This window comes from Macrobrachium nipponense, chromosome 39 (assembly GCF_015104395.2).
Source record: "Macrobrachium nipponense isolate FS-2020 chromosome 39, ASM1510439v2, whole genome shotgun sequence".
NCBI classification, from domain to species: domain Eukaryota; kingdom Metazoa; phylum Arthropoda; class Malacostraca; order Decapoda; family Palaemonidae; genus Macrobrachium; species Macrobrachium nipponense.
The window spans coordinates 18221782-18239576 of NC_061099.1; the positions used below are offsets into that span (position 1 = coordinate 18221782).

A 17795-nucleotide genomic window follows, 5' to 3' on the forward strand; every position below is an offset into this window, starting at 1 on the left:
CAGTCTGTGGAGTCACCAAAGTTTTCATTACATCCTTTATCTTACGATTTGTTCTCTCAACTGCTCCATTAGAGCTTGGTTTATATGCTATAATCTGACACTTTTTAATTTCATAAAACTCACACAATTTCTTTAAAATGTCACTAGTAAATTCTGCATTATCAGATAATAGTGTTTGAGAACATGAATGTCTAGTAATTATTCTAGATTTCAGAGCTTCTGCTACTGTGGTTGCTTCTCTATTTCTTGATGGAATAATCTCAACATACCTAGTCAAGTAATCTAAGAAAACTAATATCTGACGGTTACCTCTAGTTGTGTTTGGAAATGGACCTACAAAATCCATTGAAACTACTTGGAATGGACTTAATTCTGATGGATATATCTCAAGAGGGGCCTTTACATTTACGTTACCCTAATGTACATTACAGATATGAATATTCTCAACAAATCTCTTAGTATCTTTATTCCAGGATGTCCTGACAATTTGTAAGAGTGTGTTAGTTCTAAAACTCCTTGGGTCAGTGTGTTAGGTACATACAAGCGTGAACAAGCATTCGGTTCTTCTGATGTTTTATATAGAATTCCACTGATTAATTGAAATTCAGACTGATCAACCTCATTTTGCATTAAGTTACCCATTATTTTTCTAATGTTAGCATCCGTTTGTTGTTCGATGTGAATTCTTTCCAAATCTAGATCTGTGAACTGACAACTAAAGCAGAAGGTATTAGTTGTGATTTGTTTCTCAGCCTCTTCTTGCGATCTTGACAATGCATCTGCTATAGTGTTATATCTACCTGGGATATATCTAAACTCTGGGGCAAATTCTAAGACACTTATAAGCCATCTGTTAAATTTCATATTATTTGTGAAAGCTCTTTACTTAAATAGATCACAAATAGGTTTGTGATCTGTAAGCATCTTGGCTTTATGTCCTAGCAAAATATGCCTAAACTTTCGTAATCCCCAATATAGAGCTAAGCACTCCCGCTCGTTAGTGCTATAATTTCTTTCTGCAGTATTCAAAACTCTACTTGCATAATATACTGCTCTCACTCTTGTTTTCCATTGATGCATTAATACTGCACCTACACCTGTACTGGAAGCATCGCAGTCTAAGTAAAATTCCTTTGAAAAATCTGGTAAACAAAAATTGGATTTCTTGTCATCAATTCTTTGAGCGTTTGGAAAGCCCTTTCATTTTCTGCCTTCCATTCATAAGATGCATCCTTCTTAGTTAAATCTGTTAAAGGTTTGGCTATAGTGACAAATCCCTTAATAAACGGCCTGTAATAACCTATCATTCCTAAGAATCTTCTCAAGGCTTTCAAGTTACTAGGAGTTGGATATGCTACAATTGCCTTTATTTTACCTTCCTGCATACGCAGTCCATTTTCACTGATGACATGTCCTAAATACTCTAATGATCTCATCATGAATTGACATTTCTTAATTTTTATCTTTTATGCTGGCACTCATTCAGTCCGTTTCTAACACTATTCCTAACGTCTTAAAGTACCTATCCAAGTCCTTACTAGAAATGACTACATCATCTAGATACACTGAACCATCCTCTATATCTCCCAAGATTTGGAGCATCAATCGAGTAAAGGTTAATGGGGCTGGTGTAAGACCAAAGGGCATGACTTCAAACTGTAAATGTTCCTTATGAGTACTAAAAGCTGTCCAAAAAAACAGAAAGGCTTGGAACTCTTCACCTAAGGGTACCTGCCAATATCCACTGAGCAAGTCTAATGACGTAAACATTTTTGCTCCACCTAATTGAGCTAACATATCATTTATGACAGGCATTGGCATTCTATCTGGGATGGTGTGTGAATTTAATTTCCGATAATCTATTACCCTTCTCCAACTGCCACCTTTCTTTGGAACTAACAAGAGAGGTTAATCATATGGTGATTTAGAAGGTACTACTGCTCCATCATTCTTCATTTCGTCAATTAATTTGTCTACAATCGGTCTTTGACTTATTCGGTAACGTTTTATAGTTAGGTATAGACAGATTGGTTTAGTTCCAATCTTGTATTAAAATCTTATGCTGCAAAGTATATGTTCTTCCTAACTTATCTCCTTCTAAAGCAATGACATTTCTATACCTCTCCAATATTTGTAGTAATTTATTTTTTTCTATTCTGAGGAAAAGTCTGTTTTATTTACTTCTTTATCTAAAAATGAACTTGGTTCTGTGCAAGAGAAGAATGCCTTTTCACCTAGTGTTAGTAAAGGATTATTCACTACAATTCCTGTACAAAACCCTATACTAGACCTTAGTAATAGTCTTTTGTCTAAGTAATTCTGGACCTACGTCTCGCAATTAGTACCATTCATGTGAACTAGGGAATTGTCCATCCTAACAAAGTCAGGTAAGTCTTCGTTAGTTAGCATTACATCTGTTTCATGCAAGTCTTTGTCTGTTTTAGCTCTAAGACAAACCTTGGTTAGGCATTGCGGGTACAAAACTACTTCTCTGTTAAGCACAAATCTGACAGTATGGTCATCTGCAGTACTAACTAAACATATTTCTTCCTCATTGTGTATCTCTGAGAAATAACACACATCCATTTCATCGGAACTTTCATCCAATAGTATTGTTGAATTTAATTCAGTCTTATTTATTTTTCCTAATAACAGGACTTCATTGATATATTTTTCTTCTTTACCTTCATCCATTATGAGATATGTACAATCAATTTCTTATTCATCTTCATTTATTATTGAATGTTCATAGTAAATCTGTGATTCATCTCCCTCAAATTGTTCACATGCAATAATTTGTTCAGAGCTCTGAGTATCAAGGCTTGCATTAGTAGGGGAAAAAACCCCATTGTCCCGCACGTCAACCCCAGGTAACCTACATTGTCCCTCAACTCCTAGCTAATCCCCAGGTAACCTAACCCCTAACTAAACTTAACCCCAACCCTTGTCCCTCAACCTAACCTAACCCCATTATCCCTCAACTCCTAGGTGCTAATCCCCAGGTAGCCTAACATAACCTAACCTAACCCTAACCCCAAAACTCCTCATACTCTATGGGAGGTAAAAACCCTGATTTCAACCCTAACCCCAAAGTACCTCATACTCTATAGGAGGTTACATGGAAAATCAGATCCCCAGGTAGCCAAACCTAACCTAACCTAACCTAACCCCAAAACTCCTCATACCCAATGGGAGGTGAAAACCCTGATTTCAACCCTAACCCCAAAATTCCCTCCACTAGCCCCCGATGATATTTTAAAACTTGAAATCACAGGTTCCAACATGTCCCCCGAATTCACTCCCAAACGCAAATTTGTTTTAAGTCAATAGGGAAACTCTGAAAATTAACTTAACAAAATCCATTTCAGTCTTAATTATTTATGATATGTGTATATAGATGCATAATATTCCATACATAAAGAGGTTAAATGGAAAATCAGATTACATACAGAATTGTTATTATTTTTGTAACAAAAGTCATACAGAAATGCGTGAATTAATATTCCATACAAAGTCATACAAGAATACACTGGAAATGGTTTACAAAAGAATACACAGACATGATATACATTCATTTTACGAAACTAATACATCATCGAGACACGTTGCTAGTACTATATACCACACACACATCTTCTCCAGTTCCCCGATCGTGTGTGAAAGATAATTCATCTAATACATCTAAGCTTTTAAATCTTGACAACAAGTTTTTCATATATAAATCTTCCACGCATCTTTCCTCTAGCAGGGATAAATTCTTTTTCATGATGACCACACAAGTGATTTTATCAATTTTTTTCATTTCATCACTGAATATAGATAACACACGTAAATATTGATTCAACCATGTCATGTTAACGCATCCACTTTGTCCGATACCGGTGGGGAAGATAACATATTTAACATAGTCATACGATGATTTAAATAATTCTTCCTTTAATTTCTTCACCGAAGAAAAAAAGTGGTTGAACCTCATCTGCTTTGTATCCCTGCTCATCTTTGGAATATGCTACACTCTTTTGGGTGTATTCATTATCTTCGACAGGGGCACCCAATACCATACGGTTAATAAAAGTAGCTACGGCAGTGAGATCTACTTCATCATCACAAATTCCCAAGAGGTAATATTTTCTAGCCTTTTCACAATGGCTGACCCTTCAAAACCGCGATCGCGAAGACAGGCGTATGTTGCACCAGCTTGAGAATATCGAAAGCCTGCAATCTGCAATCTCGGCGTACGGATAGCTTCGAACGATGTCTTCAACCACACCGTAAATCCTGCATGTAACACAATTAGTGGCCACTACTAAGCAAGTATTTCTCTTTCTGAACCTATTTTCGGACAAGTTCCCGAAAACTAACTTGCACGAAGACATTGACGAAGCCATGGCGAGAGTGTGCGCCTTAATATTCCATTGGTTCAAGAGTTAATGACCCACCAAATCCCGCAATCGAGATTCCCCGCCCCTGACACTATGTATAAGTCATTAAAGATGGCCCCCTTTATCAAAATCACTGATTAAACAAGTTGTATCATGCCACCTGAAGCTATGAATCACGCTAAAGGCCGACACACTTTCGAACTGTTATCTCAACCTCGTGATTAAACAAGTTATATCATGTATAGGGTTAATCACACAATTAAACAAGCTGTATCATTTTCCCAACATGTTAATAAGGTACCCACGCACCGCCATTTTGTTTTTCGCATGTCCCACCATCTTCATACCACCACCGCCTCTTTTCAATGCATTGCGCCATGCTTCTATTTGTTTTTTAATGGCTGCAATTCCTTAATATGCAATCTTTAAACCCCTGCCATCTGAATTAAAGTAGTGATAATTGGAAATATTATCAACGTTGGTTTTTTACTCCCTTGAAATTCTCGAGCGATTTCTAAAATATTATAACCTGCCAGTGGATGAGCTAAATCCCCTTCTTCATTCCATTCAATCGAGCTAGAATTTTGTAAGTGTTTAACAAAAGCTGTAATGTACGACTTTTGAGGTTCTTTAAATAATATTGGAATAATACCTGTTAAATTGGAATTGCTTGTTTTGTGGCTAATATTCCCTTTAACTGTTTTCAACGTAATCGGAGCATCTTTTTACCCCCTCCCCCCAGCTACTTCAGCCACCTCGCCCACACCCTTTATAGGAGAATGAGGAGGTCTCGTGAGTGATATAGCCGCCGTGGGAAATTTTGCATCATTTCAACATTAAGAGGTACGTGCATGTTACAACGGTTGCATCCAACTTACCATTACCCTCAAGGTTAGTAACATTGTTATCAATATTATCACAAACCCCCTTTCTATTCATTAACCTCTCGTATGTAACGGCGGGGATAGCGTAAAACTCCTTCATTTTTCGTCAATTAAAAAGACTCCCTATCAAACTCGCGGCTCAAGGTAGTAACACCAATAAAATAGCGCCCACTTTACGGCTTTCAATATATTTTTCTTCTTAGCTATAGACGTTGTTTCAAGGACACAAAATGAATTCATGCCTACACTTTCTCAAGTGTTTAATGGATTTTCTTATCTTGAGTTAGATTACCGCAAAGAAAATTTCTAAAAATTTCCGATATGGTAACAATAAAACCACCGTTTAAAATTGAAATTACTTTACTTCTCTCGCTGGGCGATAAACATGTGATGAATAAAATAAAGTTTTTACTTTTACGTATTAAAGGTTGTTTATGGTTCATATCCGTACAATTTGAGATTCATCGACCATGAATTGAATTGACTCGGGTAACCTTTCCAATTACGTAATATTGAGTTTTATTATTTTTCTTCCTGCTTCTCAGAATAGTGATATCATATGTTTCTGGTAGAATTGTGGGAATTAATTCTTCACGGTAGAATACTCCCTTTATTTCTTCACCAGCTAAATCTTCCAAGAAGTATATGACAGGATTTTGCGATGTATCCACTTTTCGGATTTTAAAAATTTCCAGAGTATTTTGAATAGTATATCCCCTTCTAAAAACTGCGTTCCGATGCTCATCCGCTATACGTACAGTCGGCCACACATATAAGTAAACACATTTCAGCCACAAGGGCTGGATGTGATCTGGTAACACTGGAACTGTGCCTCCAGACGCACGATGAAACCCGCCCCCTCCACCGTGGCCACACGTTTTCCCCAAACATTATTCCCTCCAACCTTCACTCCCACCCTTTCAAGCACACGTTTATAACTTCTGCTCCCTCTCTCTAATTTCTCCTTTAAGGAAAATAATATAACTGAATCTATTCTGTAGGTTCATTTTCTCATCATGTGGGGGCGAGAAAACCCGTCTGTTCAACTTTTGTCGTAATAATATTATTACTTGCTGTTACCGACAGAAGAATTAACTCGGTTTTCGTGGAGATCTATTGTAATAATGGGATTTAGCTATCTACCAATAAAAGCCTTGTCTATCAAATAACAGCATACCTACTACTCTTTAATTATAATTATAATATCAACAGCCGCATTCCAAATTCTTATTATTACAAAGACAACTAGCATCAGATCGTATACGACCTTACGTAACTCAAATAAGCATGCAGAAATAAAGAAGGCATAAGTTGAGGAGAGAAAGACCTCCATAGGCCTAGAAGACACTGAAGGAAGAGAAACAAAGAGACAGTTATAAGACACAGTGTAATAGAGCTGAGAGTGTGACTGGTGTCACAAGGGGCACCATTACCCTCTTAAGTATAATGGGGGCATAGGTCTTGACTTGTCATAGGGGTTATTATGGGAGTCGATTCTTCCTTATGGTTGGACGTTTGTTTGGTCACAACCGACTATCATTGGATTACATCCGACATTGGGTCAAATTCTCGTATTTTTGTGCATGATTTTAACTGATCGCCATACGTCTACATTTATCGATCGCGCGTGGCAAGCATGTGCGTTTTTGTTTGTTTGTGTTCGTCCTGCAGGTGTGAATTCCCACGTTAAGAATGTATCAAGTAATAATGAGATTATATCCTTATATATATATATATATATATATATATATATATATATATATATATATATATATATATATATATATATATATATATATATATATATATATATATATATATATATATATATATATATATATATATATATATATATATATTATTATATATATATATATATATATATATATATATATATATATATGTATATATTATTATATATATATATATATATATATATATATATATATATATATATATATATCACTTGACGTCCAAACCTGATATTAGTAACATTTTTAACGTATACGTAATTAAGGGACAAATATTACAGCACCCTATAATTAAGGATACATAATAGATTGAAAAAGTAACCATTTATTATAAAATATGTATCAGTAATTTAGTCATCCACCATCGTTGGCGATGACATCTTGTAGTCTACTGGGGACGGAGGCTACATGATTGTAGACGATTTGTTGATTTTTTCTGAATATCTCCTATTTCGGACATGGTGTGTTGGAGGAGCTGCATTGATTATTGCTCTTGGCCTGGGATCCAGGAGTTGACGATGGTCCCCCAGCAATTTTCCAAGGGATTCATATCACACCCCTTACTTGGCCAGTCCAGCAGGTCAATGTCTTGTTGTTCCTCAAACCATCGCTTAACTATCCTGGCTGTGTGAATTGGACAGTTGTCCTGCAAAACAAACGTCACATATGTAGTATATATTAATTATTTTTTACAAGAGGCGTCAAATTGTGAAGGGTGAGCTGGACTAATCTTTAATTTAAGGTTCTGCCTGTTTCTCCCTGTTTAGATCTCTCCTTTCTCTTGGTTTGAAAAGCTGAGAGATATTCCACCTTCGACTCGTCCCAAAGAGCTCGAAGCCATAAGCCACGTGAAGTTGAAGTCTATCGTGGAGAGGAAGAAGGTGGAATTTCGCTTAGCTTTTCAAACCAGGAGGAAGGAGAGATTTGAACTGGGAGACAGAACCTTACGTTAAAGATTATGCCCAGCTCACCCTTCCGACAAATGACACCTCATATGATACTTGCATATCATATATATATATATATATTATATATACTTATTATCTATATATATATATAAACATGACTGGAATATCTTGAAGTAATAAAAGTCCACACTTATGAGAAATGTATATTAAAAATACATAAAAGACTGGAGCTTTCGTCTACTTGATTAGTAGACCTCATCAGCCGTACTTATATTTCCTTTTCAATAAATATACAAAAAATTTACGAAGGACAGGCAGGACTGGAACCATCTCCAGAAGAGGTAGTTCAACCACGACGATCGGCTCGTCTTTTGGCCAGACATTGAACGAGGGAATAACATGATTGAGATAGTTTGTTTTGGTTGTTATCTTCCTTGGAGACGGTTCCAGAGTCCTGGCTGTCCTTCGTAACTTTTTTGTATATTTTTTGAAAAGGAAAAATCAGTTCGGCTGATGAGGTCTACTGATCAAGTACACGAAAGCTCCAGTCTTTTATGTATTTTTAATACACATTTTATATAGTGTGGACTTTTATTACTTCATATATAATAATAATAATAATAATAATAATAATAATAATAATAATAATAATAATAATAATAATAATAATATTTGTGTACGCTGGAAACAGACCTTCTTTCAAACAAGTTTTATTAAAATAATGGCAGAATTCACAGAATTGATTTTGTACAATATTCTTTCAATTCTCCTTATGATTTTCCTTTCTTGGCACGCTGGTAATTATAAAGGCAGCTTGTCCAATGTTCATCGTGCTGTAGGTCGTCAACGGAAATTTCGGGCGGGCTGGTGTTATCAAAAGCAAAACTGGTTATCAGGGACAGGCTGGGGTCGTCAACAGGTATACAGGTGGGTTTCGTAGGTCGGGAACAGGCCGTAGTCGTCAGGGGTCTATCCGGTATTTCTTGTTATTTCTTCTTTTCTGGTTTTCAAGGCGTCTACATGTTTCGGCCACCTCGTTTGGCCATCTTCGGGACGGGATCGCTGAGTGCAATGGTCTGTGTCAGATGTATTCACGCTATTTATTGCATTCGGTTGGCTTGAAGAAACAGGTACCTCACTTTTCATTGGGCAATACCTGTGACGTCACGAGCGATGTCATCAGGGGGCCCGTTGCTGGTTGGCTGTCCTCTTCGTGGGCGGAGCCTCATCCTTATTGGTGATGGTGGAGGTCCCCTCGAAGGGCGTGCTACCAGGTCGTCCTCAGGGCGAGAGCTTGAGCTGCGATCACCCTCAGGGTTACTAGGGACGTCCTCAGGATGAGAGCTAATGCTTCTATCATCCTCAGGATCCCTCTGGTGCGATGGTCGTTGTGGGGCGGGCGGTGTTCTGCTGCTTCTTCCTGACGGCGAGGTGGAGGAGGAAGGTCTCCTGTGTGATGTTCAAACTGGGCTTCTCCCTCCCGATGTGCAGCGCTTCTAAGATTCGCAAACGACGTAGATCGGGTGCCTGGTCGATAACCTCGAAGTTACCGACGATGTCGCTGCGTATATAGATGGCTTCCTAATGTATTAGGAAGCCATCTATATACGTAAGATATATAGATGACACTTTCATCCAAGCAGGAACGAGGGAGGAGATCGAGGAAATACGTCAAGCCTTCCACACCAACAGCCGTTTACGATTTACCATCGAATATAGCCGTGATGGCCGTCTTCCCTTCCTGGACGTCCTGGTTGAACAGAAGGAGGGTGCGTTCGCTACACGGGTTTACACGAAGCCCACGAACCTGGGAATGTGTCTGAACGGCGAGAGTGAATGCCCTGAACGCTATAAGGACACCACCATCAGCGCCTACGTCAGGAGAGCTCTTTCCCATTGTTCAACATGGGCAGACACCCATAAGGAGATGGAACGTGCAGCCCAGGTCCTAGTAAACAACGGACACACCAACCGAAGCATCCAGAACGTCTTCAGGAAGAGCATGGAAGAATGGTACCTACAGGAACCCCGCCCAGACCCCCAGCAGAAAATTAATTTTTTCTACAAGGGCACCTTCCATCGGCGGTATAAAGAAGACGAGCGAGCCCTACGGGAAATAATCAGGAATCACGTTTCCCCGACCGACAACAACAAGCAGATCAACTTGATCATATTTTATACAAGTAAAAAAACATGCAGTCTTATTATGAAAAATAACCCCGCACCGTTGCAAAAAAAAGGATCCCCTTGAAGAGGACGAACGTCATTTACAGATACACGTGCCCAATCCGAGGATGCCTCGGAACTTACATCGGGATGACGTCAATGCGCCTCTCCAAGAGGATCTCCTGTCACGCGCAGGAAGGAGCGGTATTTAATCATGCAAGGACTGCCCATAATAAAAGAATCCGACGCAGCGACATCGTTGGTAACTTCGAGGTTATCGACCAGGCACCCGATCTACGTCGTTTGCGAATCTTAGAATCGCTGCACATCGGAGGGAGAAGCCCAGTTTGAACATCACACAGGAGACCTTCCTCCTCCCCACCGCCGTCAGGAGAGCAGCAGACACCGCCCCACAACGACCATCGCACCAGAGGGATCCTGAGGATGATAGAAGCATTAGCTCTCATCCTGAGGACGTCCCTAGTAACCCTGAGGGTGATCGCAGCTCAAGCTCTCGCCCTGAGGACGAACTGGTAGCACGCCCTTCGAGGGGACCTCCACCATCACCAATAAGGATGAGGCTCCGCCCACGAAGAGGACAGCCCAACCAGCAACGGGCCCCTGATGACATCGCTCGTGACGTCACAGGTATTGCCCAATGAAAAGTGAGGTACCTGTTTCTTCAAGCCAACCGAATGCAATAAATAGCGTGAATACATCTGACACAGACCATTGCACTCAGCGATCCCGTCCCGAAGATGGCCAAACGAGGTGGCCGAAACATGTAGACGCCTTGAAAACCAGAAAAGAAGAAATAACAAGAAATACCGGATAGACCCCTGACGACTACGGCCTGTTCCCGACCTACGAAACCCACCTGTATACCTGTTGACGACCCCAGCCTGTCCCTGATAACCAGTTTTGCTTTTGATAACACCAGCCCGCCCAAACCCGAAATTTCCGTTGACGACCTACAGCACGATGAACATTGGACAGCTGCTTTATAATACCAGCGTGCCAGAAAGGAAAATCATAAGGAGAATTGAAAGAATATTGTACAAAATCAATTCTTGTGAATTCTGCCATTATTTTTAATAAAATAATAATAATAATAATAATAATAAAATAATCAGCATTACCATTGCCTACTAAATTAATACCAAATGAATGGCAGATATTCTGTAGTTACAACACTCAGTGCTGAGTCGTTTGCGAGTCAAAAAGGAAACAAAGCCGTGAGTAGTTTCTTAAAACAAGGAAAAATCACCCTTGAACTTGATGCCAGAAGATGGCGAATACCTCAAGAACCAACAACCATACAACTGATTCGTTCTCACGGAGCTCAAATATTCTCTTCTGACTCGCAACAACTCATATATTTTTACATTTTGTAACAAGTTCTGTATAAATAGAAGAAGTTAATAATACAAGTTAATGAAACCAGCACTACAACAGAGTTTTCCCTATTACTGCAATTTGCGAGATGAAACTCTACATACTTGCATGAATAGAATGCGCTCTGGGTAGGGAAATGCCATGGCTCGAACAGTTGGGGACCATCACGTCTTCCAGTATTTCAAGGTACCTATTGGTCGCGTTGAATCTTCCTTGTATTTCTGCCAGCTCACCCAGGGTGTATAAGTTAACCCATCCCCACACGTTACATGTGCTCACAGGAGTATCTTGTATTATTGCGTCGCCATCAGTGCAACTGTCCGTGCGAGGTCGACGCAAATGTTTTCTTTTTCATCAGAAAAAAAACAACTCTTGCCCAGAAACCTAAGTCTTCGTTGACATACTGCCGGGCAAAATGAAGGCGCCAGCGATGGTGGGGACTAAATACTGATACTGTAACAGAAGGGAGGAAACATTTTTGGTAGCGGGATGAATTTGTTCAGAAAGTCTTAATAAAACTAACATATTGTTGTTGTTTTTAGTGTAATGTGCTTTCATTGAGACTAAGCAATAGTTTGTTTTGGTCGTATCTTATTATATATCATATTCATATTAAATGGTTATTTTTCAATCTATTGTGTATCCTTAATTATAGGATGCTGTAATATTTGTTCCTTCCAATTACGTATACGTTAAAATGTTACTAATATCAGGTTGGACATCAAAATAATATAATATATATATATATATATATATATATATATATATATATATATATATATATATAAGGATATAATCTCATTATTACTTGATACAATCTTAACGTGGGAATTCTCACCTGCAGGAGGAACACAAACAAACAAAAACGCACATGCTTGCCATCGATATATGTAGACGTATGGCGATCAGTTAAAATCATGCACAAAAATACGAGAATTTGACCCAATGTCGGGTGTGATCCAATGATAGTCTGTTGTGACCAAACAAACGTCCAACCATAAGGAAGAATCGACTCCCAAAATAACCCCTATGACAAGTCAAGACCTATGCCCCCATAATACTTAAGAGGGTAATGGTGCCCCTTGTGATACCAGCCACACTCTCAGCTCTATTACACTGTGTCTCCTTTCCGTCTGCCTCCTTCTTGCTGTTGTCCTCTCCTTATAACTGTCCTCTTTTTTTTCTCCTCCTTCAGTGTCTTCTAGGCCTATGGAGGTCTTTCTCTCCTCAACTTATGCCTTCTTTATTTCTGCATGCTTAATTTGAGTTACGTAAGGTCCTACACGATCTGATGCTAGTTGTCTTTGTAATAATAAGAATTTGGAATGCGGCTGTTGATATTATAATTATAATTAAAGAGTAGTAGGTATGCTGTTATTTGATAGACAAGGCTTTTATTGGTAGATAGCTAAATCCCATTATTACAAGAGAGCGCCACGAAAACCGAGTTAATTCTTCTGTCGGTAACAGCAAGTAATAATATTATTACAAAAGTTGAACAGACGGGTTTTCTCGCCCCCACATGATGAGAAAATAAACCTACAGAATAGATTAAGTTATATTATTTTCCTTAAAGGAGAAATTAGAGAGAGAGAGCAGAAGTTATAAACGTGTGCTTGAAAGGTTGGAGGGAAAAATGTTTGGGGAAGACGTGTGGAGGGGCGGGATTCATCGTGCGTCTGGAGGCACAGTTCCAGTGTTACCAGATCACATCCAGCCCTTGTGGCTGAAATGTGTTTACTTATATGATTGGCCGACTGTACTTATAACCAACTAACCACCAAGACAGAGGACACAATATAAAATTGTATAGACAATTTTATTAAATTAAGGAAATGTCCTTTAACACACCAAAATGAGAACGAATTATGTTCTGAATCCTTAAAATACAAAAAGGGAATTATAAAATAAAAAATAAGACTTATTAATATTCAATTATGAAAAACAAACAACTGCTGAATGTAATAACCAATATACAAATACAACAATTAAAAAACCACAAATAAATTTAAATGCATATAAATTTGAGACAAAGTAAATTCGGCAATCAATTTACAGAATTTAACACCAATTCCTCCCAATAATGGAATATAAAATTATTCAGTGAAATATAAATGGCCTCTTAACCCGACTGCGTCTGGGTGAATTACAAAGAATCCTACGAGACCACAACCAAATATGTATATGCCTACAACACATTGGATCTAACCCCACAAACATTCGACAGTACAAATTGCTTATTATTCACCAACTGAGTAGTATCACCTATGAACTTCCAAACATACCATCACAATCATATCAGATAACAGCTATCAGAGAAAAAAGAGAATTCCCCCTCCGAGGATATACGAATTTTCTACAAGTCCTTCATGCACCACGGATACAAAGAAGAGGAGAGATGCATCAACAAGATTGTGGAAGAGAACGTATTATAAGAACCGGAGAACAAGAGACCTGGTTATGAGGAATAACCCCACCCCGCCTGCAGGAGACCCCCTGAATCAGAATAACGTCGTCTACCGGTGCACATGCCCTATCCAAGGATGTCCTGGAGTTTATATTGGTATGACAACGTTACGACTATCTAAGAGGATCTCCTGTCACACCCAGAACGGTGCCATCAAACACCACGCCCTCACCGCCCACCAACAGCACGTTGTGCGAAAGGACATCGTAAAAAACACAGAGATAATTGGAAGAGCCCCCGATCAGAGACGCCTACGCCTCCTTGAGGCGTTATTCATCCTTGAGCAAAAAACCCTCCTAAATATGACACAGGAACCCTTCCTGTTGCCCACCTGTGTAAGGAAGGCCCAGCCCCTCCCCCTCCAGACGATAACACCAGCGCCCAGGACGGGACCAATATTAAAGAGGTTGGAAGAAATACCAGGAGTTATGTCACCACGGTTGCAGCCAATGAAAACCTGGCTTCAGGTGACGCAACACACCTGAGAAGGTCAACGCGCCTCGAAAGTTTCCGACGCCTGGCCACCAGCAAATGAAAAGTCGAGGACCCGCATCCGTGAGCACCCCCACGACCATGATATACGTATAAAGAACTCACCACCAAGATTCAGTCCTCCACCAACCATCGCTGTGACCATGCCCCGGCAGATCTGGGCGAAACGTCAGAGAGAGAGAGAGAGAGAAACTTGTAGTAGTAATATATGTATATAGTAGTAATAAAGATAATTCAATATGACTACACCGGATTTGACGATCCCCTTTGGCACGTTGCTTGCCAGTTTCAGCAACATTGAGAAATCCTTAATAAGGAAAATAGAGAAGACCCTATACAAAATTAATGGAGCTGATGCAGCAATCCTTTTCAACAAGCTATCAAATTACATATGCCAGATAAAAATATGATCGCAATTTATAACTTATACAACCAACCAAATTTTAGCTTGAATTTCAGTGATCTACCAGCATTACCTAATAATCTACACGAACCCCTACTTATAGTAAGAGATTTTAACGCTCATAGTCCCCTTTGGGATAACAGTCACTCTGCCGACGCACCAGGAACAAACATGGAGAAATATGTATTGGAGCATGACCTATGCTGCCTAAATGAAAGTGATGTGCCAACTTATTTCTCCAATACCCACTTAACCTTTTCTTCAGTAGATACTATCTCGCTGTGCTCAGTCGACTTAGCTGAAAGACTTGAGTGGAATGTCCTGGATGACTTGTATACCTTAACTTCTTAAATAATAATTTAATATTGCCACCTGAAAAATATAATATCCAAAAAGCAGATTGAGACATTTACAATCTACATACCAGAAATATACCACCATTTCCACATAACCAAAATCACAATACAATACTTTGTGAATTCTTTGCGGATTTCATGATAAATGCTGCTGATAAAAGCATACCCAAAATAAGGCCACATCCAAATAAATCCCCTGTCCCATGGTGGACTCCAACCTTAGCAACTTTAAGCAAAACCAAACACGTATCAAGTCAAAATCTTAGCAGACTTAAGACACTCCTCAAATTGCGCAACCATACAAAGATTCTAAACAAGGTAGTAGTCATCAACATAATCAATTACATTAAACCTTTATATAACAAATATAATGCCAAATTTCAAAAACTAATATCTGAGAAAATATTATCACGCAAAAATTATGTATCAAGCTTATCAACAAATACATCTATGAAAGATATCTGGCAAAAAATAAGGAAAATCGGAAAATATATAAGACACCCAAGAAGTGCAATAAACCTAAATGGGAAACTACATCATGACCAATATGGAAACACTTTGAAAACATAAGTGCCTACTCTAATCTAAATGAACATTTAAAAAATATATAAAACACAGGGGAAAAATACTATACTCAATTTTGAAACTATTGAAGATCTAGAAAATAATTATGCTTTAAATATGGATGAATTAAACAATGCACTAGATTCATGTCATCCATCGGCCCCAGGCCATGATAAAATATCATTTGAAGTGATACAAAGACTGGCCCCGATTGCTAAATCATATTTACTGAAATTTTACAACACCATCTGGATAAAATGAGTTTTTCCAGATAAATGGAAACATGCTATCATTATCCCAATAAACCAACTTGGGAAGGATTCAAGTAATCCATCCCATTATAGACCTATATCTTTGACAAGCTGTCTATGTAAAATACTAGAAAAAATGGTTAATTCATGACTAACATATGTCACAACTAAAAATTCAATTCTGACACCAACGCAATCAGGATCAATAACTGGTTGATCAACCCTTGATCCACTAAACTGTCTAGAAGATCATATCAAAAAAGGATCTGATCAGAAAAAATTAACAGTAGCAGAATTTTTGGGCATAGAAAAAGCATATGATACAACATGGAGACACAATATCATGCAAAAACATCACTCTGAAGGTATAAGAGGCCATTCATCAATTTTTATTAAAAATTTTCTATCTGATAGAACTTTCTGAATTCGAATAGAAAATTCTTATTCAAATGTTTTTGAACTGGAAGAAGGAATCCCCAAGGCAGTGTCTTAAGTTGTACTCTATTTGCTTTAGCAATCAATGACATAACAATAAATTTACCAAAAGGAGTTAAAAACAGCTTGTATGTTGATGACTTTGCCATATATCATACAAGTAGCATGTGAAGACATGCCCAAAGAATCCTCAATACAGCCATCACAAATATCACCAACTGGGCAAATTCAGTAGGGTTCTAATTTTCTATAAAGATAACAGATGGTTAAAACACCAAACAATTAAGCTTTATCTTTATAATACCGAAATTAAATTCTGCACAAATGTTAATACCTAGGAATGGTGATTGATCAGCACATGAACTGGAAAGCACACCTCAAACACCTCAAATATGACAAATTTTTAATTAATTTGGATTTTTCATAACTAACAAACCTGAGGTCTTAACATTAGGATTTACTAGTGCCAAGCTGGAAACCAGTAGAATTAAAATTCAACTTTTGAGATCCAGGGACTATTGACATCTATATCAGGTCACGGGGCATGTATACCCAGAATGCCCTTGGCGTCCTGTGACCCACCAGTTATATTTCTAACCCAGTTTAGACTGCTAGAGGAGTGGTTCGAGGTGGGCCTTTACCTGTTAAGACCTCAGGTTTGTTAGTTATGAAAAATACAAATTAGTTAAAAATTTGTCATTTGTTCATATATGGAACAAACCTTCGGTCTTAACATTAGGATAGATTTACTTATTGGAGGGAGGTAAGTCTCTATAACTGACTGGGAGTTTGCCACCTTTATCCATTTCCGAATATTAGGGGAACCTAGAACCAAAGATATAAGCGAATCTATTGGTTTCCCTCACTGGGTGCTGATACCATTCTATGGTTTATACATTATGGGAGAACAGAGGACCTTCCCTTCTCATAAACCACTCTTGTCCTTTGCATCAGGATCCACCCTCACCCCTCTCTTCCCTATTACCGAGAGGAGTGTGTTGCTACTGAAAAATGACAATTTGTCCAAAATTGCATTTTTCCTAACTATACAAACCTGAGGTCCTTTTACAATAGGAAGGTAACTAGCGGCAGCTGGATGGTCATCAGCTTTCGAACAAGGGAGTTCGGTAGTTAACTGCTTGTCCGACAGTGCGAGCGCCGCGCGACTGGAAGGCGAAGAATCACTTTTGCTTTAGGCCCAAGCAAAAAAAGCAGAGTGAGGGGTGGCATGAGGTGGGACTATGTGTAAAAGGACTTCAGGTTTGTATATTTAGGAAAAATGCAATTTTGGACAAATTGTCATTTGTTCCAACACGGGATACAAACCTTTCGGTCCTTTTA

At 38.6% G+C, this 17795-nt stretch overlaps 1 long non-coding RNA gene across 1 annotated transcript in view; it reads right to left on the reverse strand.

Annotated features, from left to right (window-relative positions):
• Window positions 1–7416: 7416 nt before the first annotated feature.
• LOC135210533 (uncharacterized) overlaps window positions 7417–17795 on the reverse strand; it is an 85044-nt gene continuing 74665 nt past the window's right edge. Inside the window, exons 2-3 of the long non-coding RNA XR_010313531.1 lie at window positions 11591–11939; window positions 7417–7663 (exon numbers count right to left, since the gene is read on the reverse strand). This is a non-coding gene — a long non-coding RNA (uncharacterized LOC135210533). The remainder of the gene's footprint in view (window positions 7664–11590; window positions 11940–17795) is intronic.